At 42.3% G+C, this 20,953-nt stretch overlaps 1 protein-coding gene across 4 annotated transcripts in view; it reads right to left on the bottom strand.

Annotated features, from left to right (window-relative positions):
* The window catches only part of POMGNT2 (protein O-linked mannose N-acetylglucosaminyltransferase 2 (beta 1,4-)), an 85,863-nt gene that overhangs the window by 7,625 nt on the left and 57,285 nt on the right, over positions 1 to 20,953 (bottom strand). The window contains exon 1 of one of the 4 annotated variants that reach the window (XM_042817124.1): positions 17,260 to 17,329. The exons of 2 other annotated variants lie outside the window; for them this stretch is intronic. The gene's annotated coding sequence lies outside the window, so the exon portion shown is untranslated. Of the gene's footprint in view, positions 1 to 8,658; positions 8,676 to 17,259; positions 17,330 to 20,953 lie in introns of those variants that run through there. One more of the 4 variants, XM_042817122.1, reaches the window with a different exon arrangement.

The following is a 20,953-nucleotide window of genomic DNA, read 5'->3' on the forward strand; positions in this document are numbered from 1 at the left end:
CGGAGGGACCTTCAAGTCCTGGAGGACACGACCGAACGACAGGTTCTGCCAGTGTCTTACTGAAGTCTTACAAAGCTCTTTTTACTAACTACCCAAGCACTTGCCAAGACAGTGCTCAATTTTCCAAAGACACAAGCGTCCAAGAAAAAAGCTGTGAGCAGATTTGGGAGCTCCTGCCTTGGGTTAGGGAAAGAGTTTGGGCAGAGACTTGCGGGCAGTGAATGGGCACTGGACCCTGTCCCCTATGGCAACCCAGTGGATGCGGCGGGGGCAGACATCCCCTCACTGAGGGCAGCCTCTCCATTACTGCTCTCTTCCCTCAGATCCATCTTTTGCTAGGCTGGCTTTCCAAGACCAGCACAGGAAAAGTAAGGAGTGCCAACATGACATTTCACACTCCCCCTGCAAAATGTCTTCCGCTCTCTCTCTCATCCGTGAGGCAAGAGGCTTAGCAAAGGATGCAGTATATGTAATACATACAGTTTTAAATACCTACTTCATCCATACTGAAAGCAGAAGTTGCTAGAAGGCAACTCTCCCGATTGGAAGGAGGGGGAGTTGGGATTTGACAGCCAAGAATGAACTGGCTTTTATCCTCAGCTCTGTCAGAGATTTCCTGCAGAACCACCAGCAAGTCAATCCCCACAGCCCAAAAAGCTGTTATCATCTTATTCACTGCATTTGTTTAATGAGATACATATATCTTTCACAGTACATATCACATTAAAGAAAGGATGGTACACTGAATGATTGATATCCTGAAACATTGTCTTTGTAAAAAGCAGCCAAGTGTAGAAAGGCTGACTTTTTAAACAGGAAAAGAGCAGATTCTTGAAGGGAACAAATGTGGTAGTTAAAGCTACAAATAGCATTAATGAAGCCTGATACGAAAAGGGAACATGAAAAATAAGAATACTTTAACTCAATACTATCAAATTAAATTTAAAAAAACAGAACTGTACCTGGAAAAAAATAAAACCAAACCAAAACCAAACACAACTGTTTTACAAAAACATTTGCTGTCTACAGACAGTAGTAACCAAAATTGGGTTTAACTCCAGCTTTTATGGTTTAGCAATTTAAGTCAGGAAAATAAAGTAGAACTGTAAGCCTTCCTATGACAAGCCCACAACCAAGGAGGCTCTGTCCCATGGTCCCTACTGCACACATATGTTCTGTATGAACAGGAGAATATTGGTGGCTAATGCACACCTACCAGTTGTGCTTATGGATGGAAAAGAGTTCAATTTAATTTAATTCCAAATCAGTGGTGGCTGGAATAGGAAGAGATTCAAACTGACTTTCAGGGTGACTAGGAGCCATCAATTTTAATATTTGTTGAAACTGCTGTCTTGATCTAAAAAAACAGCATGCAAAGAATAATAATTCCAATAGTAAGCAGCCAATACATATAAGAAAATCACAGAACTGGGCTTGAAGTATGTAATTATAAAGAATATCTCTTGGGCTTTTAAGAGCTGCTTTTCCCAGATCTCCATTCCAGCCAGAAAGACATGACTACTAAATCCTGTCCCCAAATTAAAACTCTGACCTCCAGGAACATCCTCTACGTAAGATGTATTTTTGATGAAGATAAAACAAGGTTGAGTAGGAGATACAGGAAAAATCAGCAAAAAAGAAAAAAAAAAAAAAGAAAAAAAAAAAAAGAAAAAAAGAAGTATTTCTGTTAGCCCCCAAGCCTTTAGGTTTGTCCAACAATCCCACAGCTGAAGATGAGAACTGAAGGTTCTCAAAATAACCATGGTTAGACTGAAGGGGCAGCTTAACAATTGATCTTTGCACATTTGACTATCCTATCTAAACTTATCACGTTATGATGGTACTAAAAGCATTGGCATAGGAGTTAAAAATTAAAAAAAAAAAATTCCTTTTGCCTGGTCCCTTGCTTTTTGCCTGTAAGCAATATACCTTTGTGGAAAACAAAACTGTGTCAGAGATCAACAGTTTTATCTTAAGCAATGGGCCTTTAGGTCTGTCTAAAGCAAAGACTGAGTGGGGGTGGCTGAGGGTAAAATTTCCCAATGCTACAGAAGTGAATTTAAAATAATATGATGTGAAATCCTGGAAGTACCAAACAAGATGAGCTTTAGTCACTCCAACTATGCCTTTGGGCTTTAGATGCAACTTGCTATTTCTCTGCATATTCCCTACCTTTTCTTTCCACTCTCTCTGACGGGAAAAGTACCTGTGTTATTTGGAGACTAGCACTGGTACTTAGCAGCATTTACAGCCTGAGCTCTCCCTGCTTCCCTTCAGTGTGGTTCTGAGAGCACTCTTGTGTGCTACAAATTCTAAGCAGGGGACAAAGATGCTGGGAGCACAGCATGGCCAATAAGAGCAGTAACCCTGCTGGGTTACCACAAGCCCTACAGTACCATGTCTTCAGGGAAGAGTAATATACATATATATAATATATATATACACACACACGCACACTAATTATATATAGTAACCATCCAGTAGGAAACAAATTTATGAAAACCCACAGAATGTTGTCCAGATCAGAGATGTTTTCCCCATGAGACTTATTGTTTAAAAACAATAAAAGCAAACCTCCAGCCAGACAAAGAATGACTACAAAGACATAGGATTATAAAGAAACTGCTGACCTCCTTCCCCTTCCCTCCCAAGCATGCACAGCCACAGAAGAAAGGTTTGGTGTGTATGAAGGGACAGGAAGAGTCAGAAACCCACACTGAAGCCCCGCAGAAGTACCCCGCAGCCAAGAGAGCCCACAGAACTGAATTCAGAGCCGTATGTGATCAGCACAGCAAACAGAGCACAGTTACAACAGCACCCAGCAAAGAAACACATTCATTCAGAGCATCTGCAACCTTTTTCATCCTGGAAGTACTATCACTAGTAGATCAGTGTTTCAGCACATGCACGCATACCTGGTGTTGCTAAATAAATGAAATGCTCTCCAGTGCCTCTCTTTTCACAGGAGAAAGAAAAAACAAAAAGACACCTTAAAGCTATGTTTTGCAGGGGAACGAACACTCTCCAGTCCTCTTCTTTCCCCACGACCAGAAAGAAAGAAGGAAAAAAATTGCATCTCCCAGCTCTCGGCACAGTAACTGTGCACCATCTGCAGACCGAGCTACCTTTCTCCCCCAGGTCTGAGCATGCTCTGTCTGCCGGCAGTGTCCTATCGCTCCAGCTGGCTCACCTCAATTTGTTAGCCTCCCAGAGGTCAGCCTTGCATGCAAGATGATTTGCTGCAGTATTCCTGCAAATGCCCAAAGGGCGGCCACGCTGAAACAAACTGCCGTGCCGCTTTGGCAGAGCTGAGCATGGCATGGGAGACAGACGGCAAACCGGTCCGGGGATGCTAATTTTAGCCATCCTGCTTTTGGGTGTTATTAATGCCACCGCTACTCCAAACACTTTGCAACAAAGAACATAACAATAGCAGAGAAAGGGAAAAAACTGCCCCTCGCTGGAGGATGTCAAAGCCATTCTGCATGCTTTCTAGTAATTCCCTTGGCACTAAGGAAGCGATTTCCTAGCTGTGATGGTCAGCAAATGGCTCAGTATTGAACAACGCTGTGAGCGCCCTCCTTCACACACCTAGGGAACCCTGTTTTTCAAATGAAGTTATCATTTACAGTGGAAACGGTGATTCCTGAACACAAAGGCATAAAAACGAGCCAGGGCTTTTTAGACAGCTTCTTGCTGCATCCAAGCTGAAGGTCACGAAGACAAAAGCGTCCTACACAACCTTATCAGCAGAGCAGGAACCTGTGGGCACTGAGCGGGTTCCAGGAGGTGGCAAAGCAAGCAGTACTGATCCGAAACATTTCAATTCCTATCTTGCAACTGGATCCCCATGTAGGACCACAGAAGCATCCCAGTTCTGCCCACCAAAAGGAAATCATATCCCTGAACACAAGTATAGTTGTATTCAGGAGCAACATCCTTGCCACGCAGGGGCATATTTGCAGACACATCACAATGAAACATATGAGGCTTGCTTCATAATACATCTTGCTGATTATCTGGGAGGCTCTTTTCCCTTAAGTGAGACTTAAGAGGTGAAGTAACAATGATGAAAAGAGGAAAAGTTCTTTAGCACCCACAGGCATGCACGTGTCTATACAGACAGCCTCAACGAAGAGCAACCCTTTTACTTAAGGCAAAACAGAAAAGCATTCCTAGGTTTTTGTTTGTGGCAGAAATTATCCTTGCTGCTAAAACAAAGTTTAAAGGGCTCTGCATTAAAAAAAAAAAAAAAGCCACTAGATAAGACAGGTAGGATTCCAACCACGAGAACTTAGCAGCTACAAGGGTTAGCACGCAACTGAAACTCTCACATTAAATACCCACCGTGGATAACCTTGCATGTCCAGCTTCTTATCCTCCCCAAAGCATGTTGGAGAGAGAGGATAAATGGATTTACAGCATCTGTTGCCAGTGCACTACGGAGTCACACTGCATCAGCTGGTTGCTGTTGACCAAGTCTCCAATCTCTCTGTCCATGAACAACTCCCTACTTAATGTGGAACCTTAACCCTGAAAAACCGTCTATTTCCATGCAACAAGACAAGAAGGCCCAGCCAAATTTGTAAGTGACAGGTGGAAGCACTTACAGGGTGGTGAGGAGCAACACCTTTTGAATCATGTTTGCAATAAAGCATGATACAGAATCACAGAATCAATAAGGTAGATCACCTAGTAATCACCTTAAGATCACCTAGTTCAGCCATCAACCCATCACCACCATGCCCACTGACCATAGCCCTCAGTGCCACATCCACACGGTTCTTCGACATCTCCAGGGATGGTGACTGCACCACCTCCCTGGGCAGCCTGTGCCACAGTTCTTTCTGAGAATGCTTCTTAATTTCCAACCTGAACATCGCCTGGTGCAATTTGAGGACATTCCCTCTCATCCTTTGAAGTACTGCAATATACCTAAAACCCTGGCAAGGATCCATCAGCATCTTGGGTTACTACATGTTAGGGAGTCCCCAGGCCTCAAACAGCCCCTGCGCCATCACTGCTGAGGAAGGTGGGTGTCATCCAGCATCGCACATGCTCAGAAATACTGTAATACCTCAGCATTTATAACCTCGGGTTTCTGAGTGCCATTTAAAAGCCAAATGCACAAGAAAAGATAAGCTTAAAGAAACAAAGGATAAACCCAAATAATATTCTGCAAAATCGACAAAAGATTCTTCAGGAAGCTAGACCTCCAAAGATGAGCCTGCCAACATGATGAATAAACAGAACTGTGCTATCTACTAAACTAGGGCATCACAGAAATAAAACAGACATTTTCTCATCTGTTCTGGTGTGCCACTTTTAAATCTCTACATTTTTTTGTGCAGAATAAGTAAAACAGTTCTGCTCAACTTGGAAACATTAACAGCCACTAGGATTAAGAGGACAAGGTGTCATCTACTTCAGTACCCCATTTTCCAGCCTGTGCCACCTCAAGGAGGGCTCTGAAGGACAGCACAAGCCTATGCCTACCCTCTACCTGAAAGGACCCAAAAGAGACACAGCTTGCTTGGGGGAAATATATAAAAAAACAGAGCAAACAGAAGAGATCTCCAGCCTGTCCTCTCAGAACTAAGGATACCCAGGGATACCTTTCTCTTTTTAATCCATCTTATTGCCCTCTGGCCTCTGTGAACGCAAAGCTTCGGTCTGCTGTGGAACAAGCCAAACATTTTTTCACCTGAGCTTTCAAAAGCGAGGAATTCAGTGTGATTTGTAGTCATCTTCACCTAAGAAACACCTTGATTTTGTGTCTTCTGAACTCCTGAAAGCCCTACTGCATAACTTAGCTTCACTCATGCTAACAGGAATCTTTTCACTAAGTCCACTTCTGGTTAGAGACTTTAATGGTGGGACCCCTGATAACTCAGAAATACCATAATGGGCTCTTTTTTTTGAGTTAAGCTTTGATTTTAATGGAGAAGGAAACACAATACTTACAGACTGGTCTTTCATTTATGAGTAAGCTCCTCCTCTACTCTCGCAATGATGTATTTGCATAGATTTCACAAGTACAATCTCTTGCATCACATTTAGTCAGACAGCTAAATCCTAGTCCTGGAAAGGGCTTCGTAGTCAATCTGTCATACCACTGGGTGAACATTATTTCATTAGAGGGGAAAAAACAGCAAATAAATCTAACAACTCCAAAATTACAACTAATTGTCATTTACAACTGTACTATAACATACCAAGCATGGCAGACCCAAGTTCTTCCCAAATAATCAGTACTATCAGCCTACTGCAAGTCAGTTCTGAGCCAATACAGCCCATTCAAACTCCATTAAGAGTTTGATAAATATTTAATGCGCCTCATAAAGTTCCAACCTCCAAAAACAGCATCACAAAAGAAAAACAGTTAACATTTGTGGACTCCTACAAAGCTATACAGCACAACCCAAACTTACTAATCTAGCAAAGAAGTCTGAATAGACCCCTCTTGGTTTAGGACTGACAAACAACGGGTAAGTTGTTATTTACTGAATCTCTGCCTTGCACAGATATGTTGCAGGGGTGCCTGCGTCACTCCAAGTTACGACATTTATTATTTATAGGCCTAGAAGTACACTCTACAAGAAATTGTTCTTCCTGCAGTGCTTTTCAGCCAAAAGTACATCTCAGTTTGAGAGCACAAAAAAATTCATGCCTGAAAAGAACTGACAAAAAAATGTCCTTGTGTTAATAAATATGCAAGGAGACAAAGGCAGCACTGGGTTTCTGGACACCAAGAAAAATCAGGACTCCACACACAGAGGATGACACTTCAATTCCTCGCAGGGTAGCATTAAGGCTGATGTGAAAAGGCCCAGGACTTCAGCCAATCACTGAAAACACCCCAGCAATGATATATTTTGATAGCAAGAGTGAGATTTTCTGAAAGGGAACTCAATGGCCAAACCCCACTTTGCTCAACTGCTTCAAACAAGATAGCCTCTTTTTATAAGCTTGGGAGTATGAGACAATGATAATTCATGCTTGTAAGAGTAGCTTGGCAAGTAAACAACATTCACTTAGACACAGGTCAAACACTGTTTGTGACACTCTTGGATATTGTTCATGACCACCTGAAGTTAGATAATGCTGCTATGGCTTAGGGAAACTGAACGGCCTCACCACGGTGTTTCCCACAGCCCAATACTTGTTAACAACTATCATTTAGGCAGCGGTAAGGTCATCTGCCCTCTCTCAGACTATAATTCAGGCCTTTATCACCACGACATCACCCAAGAACCATATTTTCCATTTTAAAGATGGGAAGATTGAAATTTACAAAGGGATCTGGGCGAGACACACAAATGAAGTGCAGCTGTGTGAGAAATACCCAACCATCAAACCCTCAGGTATACCCCAATGTTGTGTGCATCTCCACAGACAGAAGCCATGGCATGGGTATCCAACCTCTTGGCTTGCCTGGGCCACACTGAGTGAAGAGGAATCGTCTTGGGCCGAATATGAAATATATAATAAAGTTAATGCATATAAACAACAAAACTTTAAAAAAATATATACATGTATTAAAACATTAAAAAAAAAAAAAAAAGAAGCAAGCAACAAAATTATAAAATGAAATATTTGACCTTAACCAATAAAAGCGTGTCTTCACAGGCACACCCACATGTAGGTGGAATGAAATACTGTTCAGCAATCACTGCATTACTCCAAGTATCACAACGCATGTAATGCGCAACGCGCACAGGTTTGGATTCAATCGCACATGCTCGTGCAAGAGGCAGTCAGATCTACAAGAGGCCCCTTAGCACAGCTTGCATTCCTTTCTGATAAATTTAAAAAAATAAAGGAAGACTATTCCACAGACAAGGTTTCATTCTCATCCAAACCAGAGCTGGTGTAGCTGCTGCTCCAGGAGGGATTTAACAGACATCAATATGGTGCATGGGGACAGGATTTAGTAGGGTCTCCAAAATCAAAGGTGACAGTTTAAACATGCTATAAAGATCAGAGGGACAAGGAGGATGATGACATCAGACCCACTGCAGGCACAAGGCAGTCTAAAGCTGGAAGTCCTGTCAGCCTGGACCACAACTCCTGAATTCTGAAGAGTGGAAGGGAAGAGAGACCATTCCTCCTGACCGTTGAAACAAACAGGGTAGTCACAACCAGCAAGTCTCATGGATGTCTCAGGACACAAAGATGCTACTGCCACAACAAAAAGCAGCTCTTGAAAGGAAAAGCATCCTTGAATTTGAACGTCTTAGGAAAGGGGGTTGAGTATAGAAAAGAAGAGAAATAACAGAGAAATAAAACTTGCCTTTTAGGCTAAAAATCAGAATTCTCATGCACTTTGATGGATCTATAGGGGAGAAGAGCTAACAAACATGCAGAAGTACATGAAGGACAGGGGTAGAGATCTTCAAGCACTTCACTGCCTTTTCTAGATTATGCACTTATTAGTGAATGGCCTGCAGTTGCTTCAGCACCGATGAGAAACACCTCTGCTCACAAGCATGATTACAGCAGCACTGCCCCCCTGCCTGTGTTCTGAGCTTCCACTTTCTGCTCTGTTCAGAGACTTTGTCCACTCCTAACAACCATGGAGAACCAAAAGCCACAAGACAAAGTTATCGTACTTCATAGAGAGAGCTCCATGGGGAGGCTGTAACAGCGCCTACAAACCTGATCAAAATAGCAGTTTCGATCCAAGCTGGAGAGTGTGCTTCAATTAGGCAGTCTCTGACAAATGCCTGGAGGTGCATAGCACAGCAGCATGACAGGAAGGCAGTTCAGAGCCAAGGCAAAGGAGAAGCTAAAATCAAATCAGGGGAAATAAAAATATTTACTGCCATTTTGAGTCACCAGATTGCAAATAGATTGCTTTATCTCCAATGCTCCCTTCAAGCACACCTGTACAGCACAGACCCCCATTTTAAAGGAATGCAGCCATCATGTACCCCAACCCCATTCATATGATTGCAGTGTAAAATTAACAGCTACCAGGAGCACAGTATTACTGAATATCATAGCACCACAGAACCAGTTGAGTTGGAAGGGACCCTTGGAAGTTACCTAGTCCAACTCCCCTGCAGTGAACAGGGTCATCTACAGCTCCATCAGGTGCTTAGAGTCCTGTCCAGTCTGACCTTGAATGTCTCCAGGGACAGGGCACCCATCACCTCTCTGGACAACCTGTGCCAGTGCCTCACCACCCTCACTGTGAAAAAACTACTTCCTTATATCCAATCTAAATCTCTCTCTCAGTTTGAAACTATTTCTTCTTGTCCTGTCACAGCAGACTTGTTAAAGAGCCTGTCTCCTTCCTTACAGTCCTCTTTTAGACACTGAAAGGCTGCTCTCAGGTCTCCCTGCAGTCTTCTCTTCTCCAGGCTGGACAGCCTCAATTCTCCCAGCCTGTCCTTGTAGGAGAGGTGACACATCCCATAGGTAACCCCCTCTAGCATAACCATTTGGGTTGATGCTAAGGGAGTGCAACAACATGGGTTTGGGGTTCTGGGTTGGCACCTCATCCCAGAGCTGCTAATACTTGAAGATCCACTACAGAGCCTGAGATCTCATGAATCATCTGAAACAACTCAGAACAGAAAGAGTGCATTACCTGACAGCATAGGCCACAGGACTGATGAATATCTTCTGATCAGTTCAAACATTCCCCTAAAATTATTTATTAATAATTAAATATCCCAGACTGTTTCTCCCTGTGGAAAAGAACAATTCTTATCTCGTCTCTCATCTGATTACAGTACCATCAGAAGCCCGGAAGGGCAGTAACAGCTCATGGCTGTGGGCCTGGCATTTACGGATTCAAATGTTGCTCTGAGGGCTACTGCTGCTCCTGACAAGAGGGAGAGAAGAAAGCCATATGAATAGTCTTTCTCAGCTTCAATATGAACCACTGCACGCAATAGGGGAAGAGTGATGAATACACTCAGTTACTTGTAGAAAACCACATTAAGTTCTCCAGGTGTCATATGCAACAATTTACAGTTCAATAGCTAGGAAGAACTTCTTCATGCCCTTGGCAGACAGAAAATTCACAGAAGAACAACTGAATCTAGGCTTATCTATCAAGGGCACAGTAGCAAGAGGACAACATTCAAGCCTGATTTGAGAGGTCTTTAAGACTTACCATTCCATTTATTTCAATAGTAACAAAAACAAGGGGTTGATTTTTGCCCTGTAAATCCTACCAGCAAATCAATCTGCATTCCTCTGCAGCATTCCTTCTCACCCCACCTCTGTGGAGGTTACAGCAGCCACATAAATAGCTGAAGTGATGCTTAATGGACACATGAGGGCAAAACCTCCTGAGGAGAGGCAGATGTTTCTCTGGGAGGGAAACATCTGTAGCACAAAGGCACTGGCACTGCGGCCACTCACTGGTGCCCCCTCAGTGATGGGAGATCCCTTCTCCCTTCACATCCCTTGCCGCAGCAGCTCACTTCTGTTCCTTTCTTTTCCACCAGCAAGATCTACTATGCCTGTTGAGTCAAACGCTGAGTCAAGCATTTGGGAAGGAGAAGCTCTTAAAATAATAATTGAAAGGTAACCTGACTGTCATTCAGAGAAAAGCAACGTAAGCTTATTAAACCAACTGCTGTTTAAAACAGCTGCATTTGAGAATACCTGACCCCACTGCTTATGTGCAGCTCTCGATCCACGTGAAAACATTTGTGAAGTCAAGGAAAGCAGCTACTTCGCACAGTATTTCAGCTACTTCACACGGTATTTCAAGACATCAAAGGCACCGCCAGCAGCATCAAGATGTGCTTCTCCACCTCTAGACTTTTGCTAGCATTGCTGCTGACACAGCCATTCCTTGCAAAAGCTGTCAGGCCATTTCAGTAGCCCTGCAGTGTTACCCAAGCACTGGAAGGGAAGGAGCAGGTCAAACCCCTCTCACTTGCCAAGAATCACCAAGATGAGCCATAGTGAAAACATACATATTGTCAGAGCCATTCTCATATAGGATGGCTCTTGTGACCTTGGATAAAAGACTCAAATACACATAGATATCAGCCATAGGCAGGCAGACTCATCTTCAGTCTAGAAGGGTCAGAGATGGGGGATATACATAGTCTCAGGCAGAACCTTCCAGCTTTGGCTCACCCAGCTCCAGCATCTCCATGGCAGAATGAACTGCTCATAAGGCTGTCCTAGAATTTGCTGGGAATAACTTGCTGAGATAGCCAACCCTTCTTCCCCCACAAAGGGATCAGAGCTGCAGCCACAAAAAGCTCCTCTTGCAACTATGAAGACTCCATCTGCACCTGTATTAATGCAGCAAGTATGTGCAAGGAGAAAATACCCAAGTCAGAGGCTGACCAGGCAACTGCCATTTTGACTTAATGTTCTTAATGTTACACAAAACAACCACTGTTCCTTTACCATCCAGGTGACAAAATGCACTAAAATAAAACTCTTATTCTCCAATTTACTTGAATACACTCAATGATTAAAAACAAGCATGTATTGAAGAGCCCTGTGTTTCAATGGGACAAAGATATGCACGTAAATTAAGCAAGGACTAAGAGTGCTTCTTGAATGAAGACCTCTCTTTGTGACCTCTATGCTAAATACATATTTGTAAATATATGTGCATGTATGACTACTACAGAATTCATAATAAAATATTACAATTAATATATGGCCTACATATTGCTTTTGATACCTGCATTAAAAGATGACGCTCTATTAATTTAAAAAACTTTTTCCAATAAGCTGCTAGCTTCCTGGCTGAAGTTTTATGCACAATGGTAACACAGGCAGAAGCCAAGAAGCCGTGAAGCCGTGTGTGAAACTGTCCCAGATAACCGTACAGGAAAAGGGAAGGGGAAAGCAACTCCAGTCTCCATTTTCTATTAATTCTCATGTCTCTGTGTGACCATGGGTAATAACCTACGTAGTAAAGAACAAACAGCCAGAAGCAAGGAACAGGGGTAAGAACAGATCATTAAAAAGTGATAAGCACCAAGGGTCCTAACTTAGCTGTAGGCAGTAAAAATACACACACACAAGAAACCACCTCATGTCTCCTCAAAATGAATTTGGTCATATACTTTTAGTGCTGAATAAGTGACTGCCTCAACGTGATTCCAGCGTGTCTATTAGAAAGGATAGTATTTCATCTGTGTGTGGAGGTCTGCTACCCTGCTTACCCAGGTGTTTCTCTCCATTCTTCTAGAAGAGGAAATTACGCAGCACATTAATTTCTGTGCACCTTTTTATTTTACATTCCTCCTCCTCTCCCCTCCCTCCACTCCTCCCATCCACTGTGATTTATGAAGAAGAAAATATGGGTAGTTCACAACAAAATTGAAATACATTCACAACGCAATTAATACTGCCTCAGTCTGGTTGGCTCATACGAGGGAGCTTATGATCACAGAATCACAGAATGGCTTGGGTTGGAAGGGACCTCAAGGACCATCAAGTTCTAAGCTGCATTGATATGGCAAGTCAGTACAAAGCAAAAAAGAGGTCACGAATCTAGTGTCACACACCTGGGTTAAAGGCTCATTTACCCAGAGAGCAAGCACTGAAAATTACTCTTGCCAGTACAGAGGGATTTCAATTCACAGACCTTTAATGCTCCAATCTATTTACTTTACAGGGGCTCAACTGGAAGAGGGGAAATAAAGCAACAGCAAACTAAGACATGAAGTAATTCACAGCTAACCCATTTCTAGTCCATCAAAGGCTCATCAAGTGACTGCCCAATGCAATGGACTGCTGTCATCCTGTACCTAAATTCCATTATCTTCTCGCCAGAAGCAAACAAGACCCATCACATCCAAGTCACTGACAACGGAAAGCATTCCTCTTGAGAAGAGCCCAAACTAAGGAGAGCCTTTCCTGGGCCAAAAGGACAGAGCAAGGAGGCTTCAAATTTCTTTAGGGTATTTTTTCAATCCTACAGTATTTTACACTAGTTGGAAGACAAGAAGCCCTAAGAAGGGAAGAGCAAAGCTTCAGAATCTGCTTATTTTTCGGTGGTATCCACAAGGGTCCATAAAGTAATCTTCAGAAATGACATGGTCTACATTAAAACCCAAGGATACCCTCTATCTCCAGTGTGGTGTTAGAAAGCAGCATTCCTTTATTCCTCAGGATATGTACCAGAAGATGTGACAAACAAATGCGGGCTCTCAGAATTCAGTTTTTTTTTCCATTTAAACAGTTAATACATACACATGCAGTACATTGGCATACATACTCATTCTTTTCCAAGAACTCATTAATATATGCTAGTGTCCCTCTGGGCATGCATGGTTGCATTAAGGTGGTCGTACACACACTTACTTTTCCTCATCCTCACTTTTCCATCATCAGCTTTATCACTGAGACTTTTGGCTGCCCCTTAACTGTTTTTCCCCAACTTGGCAAATCTCCATTGCTTGATAGGCCACAATGAGCAACTTCCAAAACAGTGTATGTGACAATCTGAGGAAAATCCTTGCCCTGGTGAAATGCAAAGATAAGTAGTCTATTATGACTCCAGTGTTTCTTGTGAAACAGAATTAAGAGAAAACAAGGCTGTTCACACATGAAGCAAAGTTGAAACTGAAGTTTTAGAATTAGAACTCACTGACTCCTTTTGCTAGACTAATACATTGGTCCTTAAACTTATATTCTGCTAAACAAAGCCTATGTCAACTGGGTCATCATAACTGGATGAATGAGGTGGCCTTCCTGCATGCAAGGCCATCCACCTCATACAAAAGTTACACTGAGTGCAATTAGGAAACTCAATTACAATTACTCAATTACAATTCCTTCGCTTTGTGCAAGCACAGTTTTAGCATTACATACCTCTGCAGTGAAGAAAAATATGGGTCCCTGGAATAGAAGTAGCCTATGCCAGTTTTACACAACAAGAACCTCCAGATGAGGACCCAAATCTCATTCAGCTTCTCTTTGCTCCTTGAGCAAAAACCAAACTGACAAATAAAGGTAACATGCTGTTTACATGACAACTGTTCAATACCAAAATTGCCTCATGCCCACCGCCTCTCAAAAGCAGAAATACATTGCAATCAAATTGTGAAGGTGAGCCAGAAACATCAGGCCTTCACTGCTGCTGCACTCCAGTAACAAGGTAGAAAAGACATTAATACCACATACAAAGAAATCTTTGCTACTGAAAAACAAAACCGTATTTACTGAGAGCTACATTTTCTCAACTGAACCCTGGATGACATCAAATCCAATTTTTTTCAGAAATACAAGACCACTTCTGTAACCAAACAACCTTTTATTTCCCTCGTTCTTAAACCCTGCCTCCAGACATGAAGCAAGCAAATCCCTGTTTAACATCAAAACTCCCCCGTTGCCTCTTTTTACCCATACGTTGGTCTTCAGAGCGTTCAGCAACTGAAGAAGGGGCTCCTGAATCCAGTGGTGTAGAAGAGCCTGGCTGTTGATGATTATTTAAACCCGTTTCAATTTTATAGTCAAATGGTGGGGAAGAGGAAAACACTTGCATGGACGGTTCTGAAGGGAGAAGTCTTAATATTTTTTATGATGGAAAAGGGAAATGTCAGTAGGTTCAGATGTAAAAATTGTGCAGCAAAGATTGTCATAGGTATGACAAAGCAAACTTTGTTGTGTGAGACAGTCAAATGGCAATAAAAAGCTGCAGGCTGGATGGTGAAATGCTTCTGCTTCTGAAGGAGAAAGCTTGAAGAGCTAAAGGGACTAACAACCAAAGTCTTCGTTTACATGGCATTTCTAAGAAAACTCTCAAGTTAAGCCCAAATACACTGTTATACTTAAACTCAGGAGTGTTTCTCTCACAAAAAGAAACAAAACTAAACAAACAATATAGAAAGCATTTCATTGAAACAAAGGGAAGGAAGAAAGGAAATTGACAAGAAGGTAAGAAAGAGCAAAAAGAAGTCACTTTCACAAAGGAAGTACAGCAGGAGAATGTGCAACCTTCAAAGACAGCACCAAAGAAAAAAAATACCAGAGTGGGAGATTATCTTTTTCATCTACATCAATCAGTAAAGCACTAAGGAATTTCCAGTGATGCCCCTAAGACCTCATCGTACTGCACAAAGTAAAGAATATCAGTTACCATACAGGAGATGGATATGAGAATTGCAGTGCCAGCTGCAGTGTTACAGGACCAGGCAGAGGTAATTCAGGGAAAATAAATGATGCCATAAAATCAGTGCATCAGAAGCAGTCAGTCCCCGTATCTCTGCTGAAGGCTCAAGGACACGTGAGAGATGATATTAATTTAACACCAAAAAAAGAAATCAACAATAAAAATATTTCCATCTGCACACACAAATGATGCGCCCCTCTCGTCAGAAGCTCAAGGGGACAGAAGGCTTCACACCAACAGGAGCATGCAGACAGCATCCGGTGCACAGAATACACTGCTTCCTCGGGAAGAAAATACACCATGGAACAGAAAAGAGCAAGAAATGTGTTATGGAACTAAAAATGGAGAAGAGAAAGCAAAGCAGCCAGAGGACAACCAGAATAGGGATCAGATGAAGAAAAGATCTAGACTCACTCAGGTCATTGCACAGAAAAGAAATTCCTCCTCTGGAAACCTTTTGGAGAATTGGATTTCTTAAGCTAGTAGTGAACTGCCAGTATATGAATATATGGAACTTCTGATCTTATTTACACTGGGCAAGAGGGGAAGAGGCTTGTCTGTAAATTATGGAAACCCTCTACATATGCTATGCACTGTCTTATAACATCCCCTGTCTCTTCTTCAGGAGTTGGACTCTGATCCTTATGGGCCCCTTCCAACTTGGGATACTCTATGATTCTGTGATAACATTTCTGGCCCCTCGTGCCAAACCACACCATACCAACCTACCCCAGACATGGCAGAGCAGGCATGGGCAGAACATCAAAGCAAGAAAAGGAAGTGCACATACATAGGATAGCAAACACCAGACCACTAGGATCTCATCTACATCAGTTCACACCAAAAAATGATTTCCCCACAGCAAGGCAGCAGACAGAGGCCTCCCTTTCTGCTGACAATTCAGCTGTAGAGCATCAGCAGCAGGCTTGAATCAGAAAAAGTCCACTTGCAGACCACGTGACAAGAACATTCATACTAAACACGATCTTAGGAAAACTGACAAGATTAAATCCAGGTGCAATCCCACATCTTTCAGCCTAAATATGGAAAATTCACACTACTTTGAGACTGTGAAGGGCTTGGTTTTATCAGTGCTATTTATACACACTTTCTTGATTCCTTTTAAGCATATTGTTTATACATGTACACAGAATAAAAATGAAATGCACAGCAGTGCATTTATGTATCACAGAAATTAGATTAAGCCAACAGACTCAAGCGCCAAGTGATTTTAAAGACAACAGATCCTTATTTTTTAAACATTTTCCTAAATTATATATGGGCCGTGTAACCCTCCAGACAAATGAGCAGTGATAAATTACGTTCTGTCTCTAGCCAGGCACTTCAAGCAATCTCCACCCTCCCACCTCCTCATCGCATGAAATAAAGATGAAGCACCGCGCAACGTCAATCACACTGCAGCTCCACTTGGCACCTGCCTCCACCTGAAACGACAGAATAAACGTGTCGAGATTTCCATCAGTCTCCGCTATCAGCTGTTGAAGTTTTGGCTGCAACGAGCTCAGGCACTCCCTGAGAGGGTGCTGGCTACTACATGCCTGACACAGTTAGCATTACAGCAGATCGCAGCCCATTCCTCTCACAAGTTTCTCCCGATGGGATTGCTCTCCTTCCAGCCGACTTTATCTTTTTTAGCTGGACAAGTGATTTTGGCTGTATCTGAGGACTGCAGTGCATTTAATGAGCAGCACAGCACGCTCCGTGACCCGGCTGCTCCCCAGCCACATGCCTGCGGGAATGCCACCTGGGGCACTAAGCCTGCTGCATGTGCTTGAGCACACACATCCCATTTCTGACCTGCTTCATTACCCTTTTCCCAGCAAGTTCACTCAGAGTTAATTTAATGTATTTAAGGACTGAAGACCAGCCTCGGCTCCCTGCAGTGCTATCAAACATGTTACAAGCAGAGAACTTGGCCGTATTCCATCTATGGGGCTTCCTCCGAAGTCCACTTCTGCGGATAGTTGAGCTCACGCTCGATAACTATGAGAAAAAGGCTCTGTGCTACACAACCCACCACCACTGTGAAGAATTGCTGTACCCTCACACTGACCTTTGCATGCCCCACTCCCTCATGAACAACAGCACAAGATCTGGATCATTTCCAGTTGGCCTCATCCAATACTCACAAAGTACACAGCTGCAGAAGATCACAGCAAGAAGCAGTGATTGTTCTTCCTTGTACTCATGCCCTCATGGCCTCATCACTTTAAAACATCTCCGTACTGCTACAGAAGGGCATCAATCTTCAGGCCAGGAAGCAACACAAGGAAATTCATGCCTCAACACTGCCAGGAGGAATGAGGAGAGGCAAGTCAATGCTTTCCAGCTTCTTCCTTCCTTTCTGAGGGGGCAAACCCCCTCAGTTTAGGGGTCTGGTGTCCTCACCTTCAAACCTCCATAGAATTAAGATTTTCCCTTCCAAGGGCAAACTCCAATTTCATCAACACCTGTGCTATGAGGAGGCCCCATACAACCACCCAGGCTTTGGCAGGGAGAGGGAACCGTCTTTGTTCATAACTCACACCTGCACGTGCAATCTCACAAACACCCCATTCATAAACACCTGTGTTATGCTTTCCACCAGTACAATACCAGGGCTAAAATTTGTATTTAAACATAAATTATTTCTCTGTTGATTTAGCCAATCTAAAAATGAAGAACGATAACAAGCTGGGAAACTTATCTCAGCCCTGGTTTAATTGCTACTCAGAGCAATCATGGCAGGAAAAAAGTGCAGAACAGAAAATGAACTGTTTGTAGTATGTTTGGACTCTGGTTTACATAGTACAGTGTTATCTCTATCAGTGTGTAGGGAAATGCAAGTACTGTATACCTCTGCACCAAAAAACTAACAAACATTTTTTGCTTTCATTATTTGAGTAGCAAGCCATCAAGAAAAAAAAAAAATTGTAGTTATTTCAGAGATGCTTATTGCTTTGGCACATGTGATCTGCCTGCAAAGGTCTGCAAAAAAGGTCTGCAAAATCTTAGTAATTCTCCTATGGGATGACTAAGAATTGTAGAATACCTGAGCTGGAAGGAATCCACAAAGATCATGGAGTGTGGCACCTGGCTCCATATAGGATCACCAAAAATCAAACCATGCCTGAGACCACCGTCCAGATGCTTCTTCAACTCCAAAGTAGGATAACATAGTTTCGGATATAAAGATTCTATTAAGAACTGAGGCATTTTGAGATCCACTTTCTAAAGGAGGAGAGGAGAAGAACTGAGAAGTAAAGGAAGAAGTAAAGGCTGCAATTCAAGTAAGTGTGAGAGCATCTATAAATAGAGACAAGGATTGAAGGAGGAACCCAGTGTCAAAGACAAAAAGAGATCAATGACAAAGGAGAGGACTAGAAATCTCTCAAGTTAATTACAGAATCTTAGGACCACTTAAATGCGCTTGGCTTGAAGTTAATTCATTCCCCTTTCTTTATTTCAAAAAGAAAACAACCATAGGTACCACAAATGAAAACCCACCCATCAAAACCAATCAAGGGTACATTTTAAAGGCTAACTCTCCCTTCTCTCTTTTTTCTCCCAGGCTTCCAGCTTCCCATCTCAGGACTGTCAGCAACTGTCAAAGCATCATACGAGAAACTCATCTGAACACACAATATAACTTGATAGGCAATACATCAGAATACCCAGATGTGACATCGACAAATTTCAACAGATGGTGTTGGATCATATCCAACGATTGAAAGAAAATAAGACAAAAAAAAAAAAAAAAAAGAAAAAAGAAAAAGAAGAAGAAGAAGAAGAAAACGCCTATGAAGGAAAAAGCAGACACATGCAGAGTAGAAACCAAACAGCTCCAACCAGAAGAAAAAAAAAAGATTTGGTATATGCACTGTTTCCCCTTTTATCCTACCCGTTCCAGGCAATGAGACAAGCAACAGCTCCACCTCTTGTCCTCACCAGCTTGTCCTGTCATTAATAGCAATATGCATGCTTCGTCCTCCTACCCTAAGAGGAGGCGTCTAAATAAATATGTCACTATTAAAAGCAGTACATTCTAGTAATGATGATGATTTCCAACTGAGAAAACTCTTAATGTTTTGGGAGCCAGGCCCTGCTCCAGCATCTGCATGGTCTCTAGTTACACCAAACCCAAGCCGTTCAGCTTGCAAGTACCTGCAGACTTTTAACCCACTCCCATTCCCCACCCTACCCAACTCCACGTTGCTCTTGTACAAGGGCTGCTGCGAAAGTAATGCCTCCTACTTCGTTAGGCCTGTTACTGCCCAGGTATTTCCCTGCCTTCATTACACACTGCAAACGTATACTTTGCTCTTCGAAAAGCAACTGTGTTTAACCATGTTTAAAAAAAATATGAAGCATCCCTGTCCTCACAGTTACACAAGCTCTGAAGTAAAAGGCATTTAGTCAAGTACCTATTTTTGTGTATTTGAAACAACCATTTTCTTTCCCCTGAAGAGTTTATTTCCATTATACAGTCTTTAAGTTTTGCTGTTGTATACTAGTGGGGTTTCAAATACTGCAGAGGAACATAATTACATTTTCTGACACTCCAGAATGGAATATAAGCGTTGTGACAACATATAATAGTTTCTTAGAGATATGAACAGGCATTTAGCCAAAGTGTATGTAAAATGGATACCACCTTTTTAACGCTTGGAAGGCTTTCCATAAATACTGGACTAAGATTTTCCAAAACATCAAATTTCTAGAGGTAGAACAAAACAACATGCCATTTAAATGTTTTCAGCAGGAGCACTGTAAAGGTGAAGGCACAAAAACATTATCTGTGTAGTAAAACTGGTGAAATATCACCTCCTTCTATTTTGATATTTAATTATCTGATTAGCAGAGCAAAAACACTGCAAACCAAAGTCCAACAATCAGCTGTTTACGTTATTTATTTATAGGCACTTCTATAGCACTCATCGCCATAGTAACCAGGAACCTTTTTTCCTGCTTGTTCAAAGGAAAAGTTGTAATTCTGAAACGCGATCCTTTGATGTTAGAGCACTTGTGACCCCTGCTACAAACACTCAGGTAGGCGCTCAAAGAACACAGACCTAAATGAGAGGCAAGGTGACAGAGAGAGACATAGAAAGGAAAATGAAAAAAGGAAAGGAATGAGAAGCAAGCGATAAAGAGGCAAAGAGCAAAGGGCTCTCTGATGAAAATTCCCAATGTACTTGGTCCTACAGGATGTGACCTTCCCCTCACTCTTCCCTGTGATAGCATGTGACTTGTTCATGGAGCACAGTTCAATTAATCAAGAGCTATCAACAAGCCCCCAATTCACGCTGAGGACACTGGTGAATACTCTTGAGCAAGGATTGCTGCGAGGAGAGCAGCTTACAAATGAGGCTGCGGAGCAGGAAGAAGTCAGGAGCTCGCTTTGACTGCCGCTCACTTCTGATCCCCCAGCAATTAGCCATTATCAAATTCTCACAGAATTAATAGACCTTTTCAAAAATACCATCTGCTCAGACAGCATCAAAGAAATGAGTAAATTAGAATATTGCTGTTGCATATACCAATACAAATGGAGTTACTAGGTATGCCATGCAACTGCAGCTCCATTCTGAAACTACTGGTATGCACAAACACGCATCTACTTTCCAGATCCTCAGAAAGATTGAAATTGTTTTGTATTATTTGTTTGGTTGCTTCCCAGTGTGCAATGAAATAATTATAGATTATATGCATAGACACAAAGTAAATCTTTACATTAGGCTGGTGGTCATTTTGCAGTCTCTTTTAAGCTGTTCTTTATATAGGACAGAAGTTGCATGTGTGACAGGAGGAAAAGTGACAAGCCCATATCTGGCGAAGCACCAG

This window comes from Centrocercus urophasianus, unplaced genomic scaffold, assembly GCF_019232065.1.
Source record: "Centrocercus urophasianus isolate 14NV4802_14NV808 unplaced genomic scaffold, USGS_Curo_1.0 seq_16, whole genome shotgun sequence".
NCBI lineage: Eukaryota > Metazoa > Chordata > Aves > Galliformes > Phasianidae > Centrocercus > Centrocercus urophasianus.